This window comes from Aythya ferina, assembly GCF_964211825.1.
Source record: "Aythya ferina genome assembly, chromosome: 2".
In the NCBI taxonomy this organism is placed as follows: Eukaryota; Metazoa; Chordata; class Aves; order Anseriformes; family Anatidae; genus Aythya; species Aythya ferina.
In genome coordinates this window covers 73,947,264-73,955,977 of record NC_140297.1, presented here as the reverse complement: position 1 = coordinate 73,955,977, position 8,714 = coordinate 73,947,264, and the positions used below count along the sequence as shown (strand labels likewise).

General features: G+C 35.6%; 1 long non-coding RNA gene across 2 annotated transcripts; it reads right to left on the bottom strand.

Annotated features, from left to right (window-relative positions):
• Positions 1–3,389: 3,389 nt before the first annotated feature.
• On the bottom strand, positions 3,390–6,358 carry LOC311432780. 2 transcript variants are annotated; one of them, XR_014690325.1, is made up of 3 exons: positions 6,042–6,218; positions 4,779–4,822; positions 3,390–3,532 (listed from the first exon to the last, which is right to left on the bottom strand). It is a non-coding gene; the product is annotated as an uncharacterized lncRNA (long non-coding RNA). The 2 variants fall into 2 exon arrangements; XR_014690324.1 differs by lacking the exons at positions 3,390–3,532; positions 6,042–6,218 and adding exons at positions 3,746–3,812; positions 6,301–6,358.
• Positions 6,359–8,714: the final 2,356 nt, after the last annotated feature.

Genomic DNA, 8,714 nt, shown 5'->3' with positions numbered 1-8,714 from the left:
CATCTAATTTTGTGAGATCGTCAGGTACTATACTATGTTAAAGTTTAAGAATGCTTTCTGAATGTGTATGGGCAACAGAGATGAGAAAATAGCCTTATTGCTTCGACTGTCATTATTAATTTTCCTGACACTGTTTGCTTATGGTTAATTATGCATGCACTAGTTAGGATGTTAGGAATGTCAGAGCAGGTTTGCTGAAATGGTAAATAAAGTTGCAACAAACTCAAGGGAATGAAAACACTGAATTAGTAAAAGGTTGTTACTTATAATAGATGGGACTTCTAAACTGATATTGATTCAGAAAAGGTTCACTTGACAAGAAATATCACTGTGTTGCAAACCAATATTAATCACCAGATGGTGGTGGCCTTTTAAAAAATTTGTTTGTTTGATAGTATTATTGCTGGAGTACAAATCAGGATAAGATATATCACACCCAAGTGAAATACTTGCAGAAGCTTTCCAGAGCACTAATATTTACTCCCTAAGGTTACTTTCCACCAAAGACAATGCATAACTCCTGGTTTCCTTACATATTTTCAATGAGTTGTTCTTAAATTTGAGGGCAGAATGCCAAGTATTACTAATGTAACAGTAATACTCTCCTAAGTGAATTTAAAGTACCCTCCTCTCCCATTTGTATTTATACACACTCTCATGGGAAAGGGCCAAATACATTCAAGGAAAATTGAGAATTTTAAGTTGGTTTAAGCTGCTACTGTTACTCCATTCTGGGAATTTCTAGCAGTATTGACATGGAAAGTAGACCCCAGACATTGCACTTCCCCTTTGTCATGAACACACTGAGCAACCTTTTTTCTTCCATTTGGGTTCTTCCAGCAGGGTCTTAGTATAGCCCAAGATTTTAAATTGTGTGTTTGTCCTGGTTTCAGTTAGAACAGAATTAATTTTCTTCCTAGTAGCTGGTGGAATGCTGTGTTTTGGCTTCGGATGAGAAGAGTGCTGATAACACCCCGATGTTTTAATTGTTGCAGAGCAGTGCTTATACCAAGCCAAGGACATCTCAGCCTTTTGCTCTGTCCTGCCAACAGGCAGGCTGGGGGTGCAGTAAGAGCTGGGAGGGGACAGACCCAGGACAGGTGACCCAAACTAGCCAAAGGGGTATTCCATACCATCTGACGTCATGCTAAACAATATATAGGGGTGGCTAGCCGGAGGGAGGGGGCCGGACTGCTCAGTTAGGCTGGGCATCGGTCAGCGGGTGGTGAGCAATTGCATTGTGCATCACTTGTTTGTATATATTATTATTATTATTTTCCTATTATCACCATTGTATTATTATTATTATTATTATTGTTATTATTACTTTTGTTATTATTATTTTCCTGTCTTATTAAACTGTCTTTATCTCAACTCACGGGCTTCACTTTCCATTTCTCTCCCCCGTCCCAGAGAGGGAGGGGGAGCGTGAGCGAACAGCTGCATGGTGTTTAGCTGCCGGCCGGGTTAAACCACAACAGTGTTGTACTAGCTATGAAGCAATCATGTGGCTACAGTCTACTAGCAAAAATAAACGGAGGTTGTTGTTAAATTGCAGGCCTTGCTCACTGCTATTAATCTTTGGAGTTGTTCAAACTTGTTTTACTAAATTGCAATTATTTATATAATTATATATATATAATTTTACTAATGCTTAATTGTTTGGTTTAATGTTCACCACTAACAGTAGTACTACACTGTACCATATATATCAAAGATCCATCAAACAATGATAAGAAAACCATTCTAAAAGTATAGAACAGCAGACTAACAGAAAAGAAGCATACTTATTAATGTCAGCATTTAAAGCCACAAGCAAATGCAAAAAATGAAAAGGACCTGGAGAAGGTAACACCATGAATACTGAGTTAACAGATCACCACAGCTAACATTCCCCTGCACTTGCCTAAGTGACACAGGCAGGGACCAGGAAACAATGTGTGCCCACGACAGTGAGAAAGAAGCTCAGATACGGAACCGCATGTTTTTTTGGTGATACTACTGCCCTTTTTGTTTCAGTTGAGCAGTTCCAATTATTGTTATGTTATGTGGGCATCATTTTAACTAATATAAACCTACATTGGTATCACCCATAGTAATATCTCTAGTATCACTTTAAAATTCATGGCTCTGTATTCAAGATATGTTTCCTTTTTACTTAAAACAAATTTCTGAACATATTGCCAGGGTGCATAGTGGCTTACTCTTTCCTAGTGTTTTAAAGATCCAGAACAACTCAAAGGGCTAGGATGAGAAGTAGGTGTGATAGTTGCCTGGTAGAATTGACTATAGGATAGGTCAAGTTGCCTGGTAGAATTGACTATAGCACCCTGAACTGTCTGAACTTTCAGAAATCTGACAATGAATATCCCTGGATTTTTGTCTGTACAGGTTAATAATATGCAACAGTCTCATTCTAGTCTTCTCTGTTCCTATCTTGCTAACAGAAAGATCCAAAGTCTGATGTTCCACAGAAGATATTTACCTGAATGATATTTTTCATATGAAGAAACATACAGTATACGAGAATTTTTCTCCTCAGGTTTTCTGTACAAAAGTTATATTAGGGTTATAGTGTACTTGCAGCAATGTTTTTCATTTTTGTTTTGATTTAAAAAACATAAGAACTAATGCAAAAACCTCAGAACATAAGGTATTTAGAAAGTGCAGGAGAATTCATGCTCATTACTTTCATTCTTTCTTCTCTTTCTGTGGCTTATTTTTTCTTTCTGTGCTATATTTCTTTGCTTAAAAAATAATAATAATAAAAAAATTATTAGGACACCACTGAACAAATAAAGCTCTTGTCTCCCATGCTTTCTTTATTTTCATCATTAAAAATTGTTCCAACTTTAGTGTCTTACGTTATGTTTGTAGGCCTTTACTTTTTGTACATTATCTAACTGAATACATGCATGCACATATGTACATGCAGAATATTATATACCAAGGTTCTCTCTACATTGATGTTATATGTCAGCTCCTAAGAACCCCACCTTCTGCAGTGTGGACCTCTTTGTAAATTCCATTGTTTTTCAAGCTGGAATAACTCAATGGTTTCTTTATAATTAGTGTCATAACTTTCCAGAGATATTCCAAAGAAGACAGATTTGGAAATGGAATAGGTAAGTTATGTTATAAAAATTCAAAATGCACATTTTTACAAGATAAATAAGCAAAATTATCTACAGAAAAGATGTGCAATAAATATAGAATGTTGGAAGATCCATACCTGCAATTCAGGTATCTGTTTAAATATTTTTTATTGCATCTGCTCAGTAATACCTGATTTTGTATGCAAAGAATAACATTTACTTCCAGACAGAGGACATCCCAACATATATTAACTCATAACCCATAGTCCATAATAAACAAAATGAATGGGTAGATTTGCTAATGATGAACAGTGGTGCAGCTCAAGATTTAGCCTCACCCAGTTGTCACAGCTTTATCAGACTGGAAACTACTGAGACCCAGTTGAAGAGAAGAACTTCAGCTGTCTGAGTTTAAATGCTGGAAGTTACTTAGTCACCTAGAACAACAACATTCCAGTCAAATGTTTCAGCTTTTACTAAGCTCTCATACAAAAGATTGGACTCAAACTGAGCTCTAAACAAAACCATCATGCTGGCTGGCAGTGGAGTTTTATGCTGCCTTTCCTCCTGACCTTGCTTTCTGCTTGACTACAGCCTTCTGTTGAGGAGTACAGTCCTCCTTTGGAGAAATGTTGGAGGTGACAGCGATGACATTCCCATTGCTATTTGTATGTACGTGGTGGGTACCTCTCCTGACCTTGCAACTCCTGGTTCTAACTGAGAAGATAAAGCGATAAAAGGAACTCATGTGCTTGATTCCAGTCATAGTTATATGGATGGGTGCAAAGACATAATTAACATGAAAATCTTATTGTGAAATACTTAACAGATGGAACTGCATCAGATGACCAGCTTTACATTAATGCAGTGATAGGAAAATATCAAATAGGATCAAATAAGAAAAAATGTGCGTAAGGGAAACCTTGTGGTGAAGAAGCTTCAGAAGGATAAATACCAGCATATAAACCTTTAAAAAGGTATCTCTAGATCTACTGCTAGAATACCTGTGTTTCTGTGTCACAGAATTCAGTTGTGCTTTTCACTATGCAATTCACTTACATCTCAGAAACTTGATGTGTTACGTAGATTCTTGAGAATATTTCTAAGGATAAAAATTCAATTTTAATTTGCTTCTTTGTTTTCTGAGAGTATTTTCTGATGCAGACTGAAAGTCCTTTATTTCTTAGGCTTTGTAACAGGCTTAATAATTATTTTTTGTGTTTTTGTTTGTTTGTTTCCTGACTTCAAGTAAATTATTTGCTGTGAGCAAATTATTTATGTGTTATTCCTTTTTAACTTTTACCTTTCTTTATAAAATTAAAATTTACAAGATTATTAAATATACATAATAATAGTAATTGGTATTTATCAATCACCTCTTGTGAAGGTGAAGAATTTTGTGAAACAAAGGAAGCATTATAATATTTTATTCTATTATGGATGAAAAATTATGATTCCAATTTAAGACACTACTAAGCTCAACAGTTACAGACTCTGTGTCTTTTGGTCTGCATGTGCATTTCACCTTCAAAAGCAGTAGTAAGGTATTACACATGAACATTTCAGATAGCTCATGGTGACCACTTTTGCCCTTGGATAAATTCACATAAGTTGCATCTACAAGTTTCTAACAGCAATCTTTTGGGATCCTGCAATTTATAGAAAAGCTTACGTGTGTCATACCTGTGTATCCAATTGTTTTGCACAAAGCGGGAAAATCTGATCTACTGAACAGAAAAAAAAAAAAGTGTTCATCTTGTAACACCATTACAATTATGAAATGATGATAAGGGGTAATAGGTGACTATATTATTTTTTCTTAATTTCAATGAGTAAATAGCATTCATGCTTATCCTAATTAGCAGACACAACAAAAAATGATGATATAAAAAACTATTTTAACACATGGCAGATATGAATTACAGAAAGTGACAGTAATTACCAATGAAACTACATATTCTTTCTGTGTAATGAATACACAGAACTTTTATCAAATAATTACATTTAAATTAAATTCAGTATTCTTTTAGTATATTTTAAAATATTTATAGAGACATAATGTCAGAAAGTTTAAATAAATAAATATCAGCTATGCACTTCCACAAGTGTTTATAGGAAAAACATTTTAATATGTTTAAGGTAGTTTATACAAAACCGTGCAACTGACACGAAATTCTGAGTCTCACTTTCAAATGCCTAAATAGCTGAGGGCTAGATTACAAAGTGTATTTAGACACCTAAATGTGCATATGGAGCCTAGCTGGAACTGCAAACATCAGCTTGTGACACATTTACTAACTTATCACTTGGACTATTCTCCATTAGTTATGCATAAGAGAGTCACTTGAGCACAGTGACATATTTCTGAAGAAATATTTCATGTTCCTTTACAAATTAAAAAAAAAAACAAATAACAGAAATCAAAATCTATATGAACTTGCTGATTTGCCATTAGCCTTGTTCTGAACTCCTGCTGGTAAATGTGTAAAACGGATGCTCATGTGAAATTCTATATTCTGTATTCTACAAAAAGTGAAGCACAACACAGTCTTGTTTCCTTGAACACTGCAATCTTTATATTCTCGGAATGGATTTTCTATGGAATATTACCACTATACACAAGCTTCATCCAAATTCTCCATAGCCTGACCTGATGTTATCTAGAAAAACTAGATGAAAACTGTCCCCAGAAGTTTTGCTTGACTGACATAATGGAGCTCTTCAAGGAGAGAGATAACCACCTGCAGTAGATGAAATTTAGACTGACTGATCTAGCAGGAGGTTCCAGGAAGTTATAAAACTTAATTTTAAAGATAGCTATATTAAAGACACACACAAAGAAACCCAACTATCCTTCCCATACAACAGCCAAGGCTATACTTTTGCCTATTATGCAACATTTCACTTAACAGACTCCTGAAGCTGAGTGGACGAAATGTGACAGACCTTTTGTGCTGCTTCATGTACTGCCAGAGGCATTCAGGCACTGCAGTGATTACCACATGATAAGACTACATGTAGAAGTAATTGACCTGATCCACAATTGTGCAGTTTTCTTCACCTGTTGTTGATAACAGCAAAACACATTTTATAATCTGTGAGCAGAGATGGAGTAGCACTTTCTTCCATTATCTCCTCAAAACATGTACAAGAGAAGCAATTAGGCTGAGAAGACCCCTAATTTATGAAAGAGTTGTTTACATACTGGCTTGGAAAGGCCATACTCTGGAGAGTGATCTTCAGTATGTGTGAACAGACTTGTAGAGATCATGGGAATAAAATACATTCACCTGTGAAGCATGAAATGTGAACACTAGAAGCAAAACTTTACAGGAGCCAGAGAATTAAAATTCATTACTCCTTCTCCCCACCCCCCACCATTTTTTTTCTCTCTTCTTTCTCCTATCCCCAACAGCCCTGAACAGTACACTCAGTACTCTTTGATTAGTACTAAAGGCAACAGGGAAAACAAGCAAGCAAAAAACTTTTAACAGTTTAAAAAGTAAACAGCAACAAAAACTGTATATAAACAAAGAAGTGGGAAATGAGGATGCACTTGGAATGATATGATACCATACAATCAATTATTCAGTAGAATCAGATCAGCCTGCAAGTGTAGATAGAAAGCTACGAGGGCAAAAACAAGAGAAGGAGACTGTTTAAAACAAAACAAAACAAACAAACAAGAAAAAACAACCAACTAAACAAACAAAAAAAACCAGCGCTGAGCCTGAAGAGCCTGAATAATGATTTGCCTTGGTTCATGTAAATACTTATACAGACCTCCTTGTTTTCTGGATCAGGCCACAGTAAGAGTGTAATACATCAAGGAAGAAGGCAATGTTTCTCCGTCACTTCTTAAAACACTTCTTCAATAATTAAATAGCCATGGCCTGAAGCTCATCAGGCATTTAGAGCATTAGAAGCAGCTTCAGTAATGATTGGTTAAATGTCTGTGGGTGAGTGGAGACCTCACAGAAACAGATTAAGTGCATTTAGAATTGATTCTTTAGATATTACAAACAGAAATGTGAGGTTTGTTACTGGAGATTTTGTGCTAAATTGAACATGGAGGTAATGTTACTGAGTCTTTGTATACAGGTGGACCTAACAACATTATTTATCCATCAGGTCATAGCACTTGGTTTGTACTTTGCTGTAAAAACCTCCCACATACAACATCCCCCCTTAAACCTGGAAAGTCACTAATCAAAAATCAGAAAATACAGCTTTAACATTGAAATATGGAATTAAGAATGCAGATCACCTCTTCATGCATTGCTTTAGATCATGGTGGACTTTCATACCACCTAGCACCCAACTTTGAGATTGGAGGCTAGTGTGCATATATATCTGAAAAGGTATAAATATTCCTCCAGGGAATAAATTCAGATAGGGGACAAAGTTGTGTATCCCAAATCATTCGCTAGATAGTTCTCTTTCTCTCATTTACACATAGATCCTAGACAGACAAGTCATTAGGCGTGTTAGGTGCGTGGGTTGTTAAGCTTCCTTGTTTCCTTATTGTGTGCAGGAGGGTAAACTACTGTCAAAAACAAACATAAGATCAAAACACAAAGAAAAAGGAAACAGGTTCACTGCACCAGTTAATAAAGACTGAAAAAACCCAGACAATAATTTGATAGATCTTGATATCACCAGCATTTGTAATGGAAGTATAAAAATTTTATATAGCATCATTCTAACCTTATCTCTGATGAATTGGTATTGCATTCAGGTACTCTTAAACAAGACGTCTTGAAGATAGCTGACCCTCAAACCAACCCCTATGAACCCAGATGTATATTGTTTAAGTTTCCTGAACTCTCTGATTCCATGCACCAAATTCTTCTTGAATCAAAAGCATTTATAATACTCTGTTCTGTCTAGTAGTGTTGTTTTTCTTCCATTCACCTAGGCAGCTTTAGGTGGCTGAGTAATTACAGCCCAGATTCTGATTGCTACTCTGCAGGAATCATAGTCAGGCAAAAAAGGAGCAAAACCAGCCTGTGAGTAGCAGCCAAATAAAATTGCAAACTGTAGACTTACAGAACTGTGTATATGACTGCCATGGGATATATGATACCTCAAATGAGAAAGCAGCAAAAAGAGAGAAAAGAGAGGGAAGTAAAAGGCTTTGCCACATCGCTTGGAGGCATATAAGTGAAGATATGTTTCCTCTCTGATCTGAAAAGCTCTAGAGTGATTTTATTTAATGGAGCTGGATCAGTGGGAAATCTCCATTACAATGCAGGAGTTGAATTATGGTGGGAAAGGTAGGTTAAAGCAAAAAATATTTATTTAAGCTACCCTATTATCACCATTAAACTTTTTCTACAATCAGAATTCACTTTTTTTTTTTTTTTTTTCCATTTTTTTCTCCATCATTTTCTAGGCTGACCTATATAGTTAGAAGGAAAGGCTAACTAGATCATAAGAGATGAAACAGTTATCTTCAATGTAAGCAAACTTAAAAAACAGATTAATTAAATATTCCTCCCCTCCCTTCCCCTCCCCTCTCCTCTCCTCTCCTTTTAAGCATTCATTATTCTTTATAATTATTATTTTTTTTTCATCAGGGTACATTATGTTATCCCATCATCATTTTGATACATCATC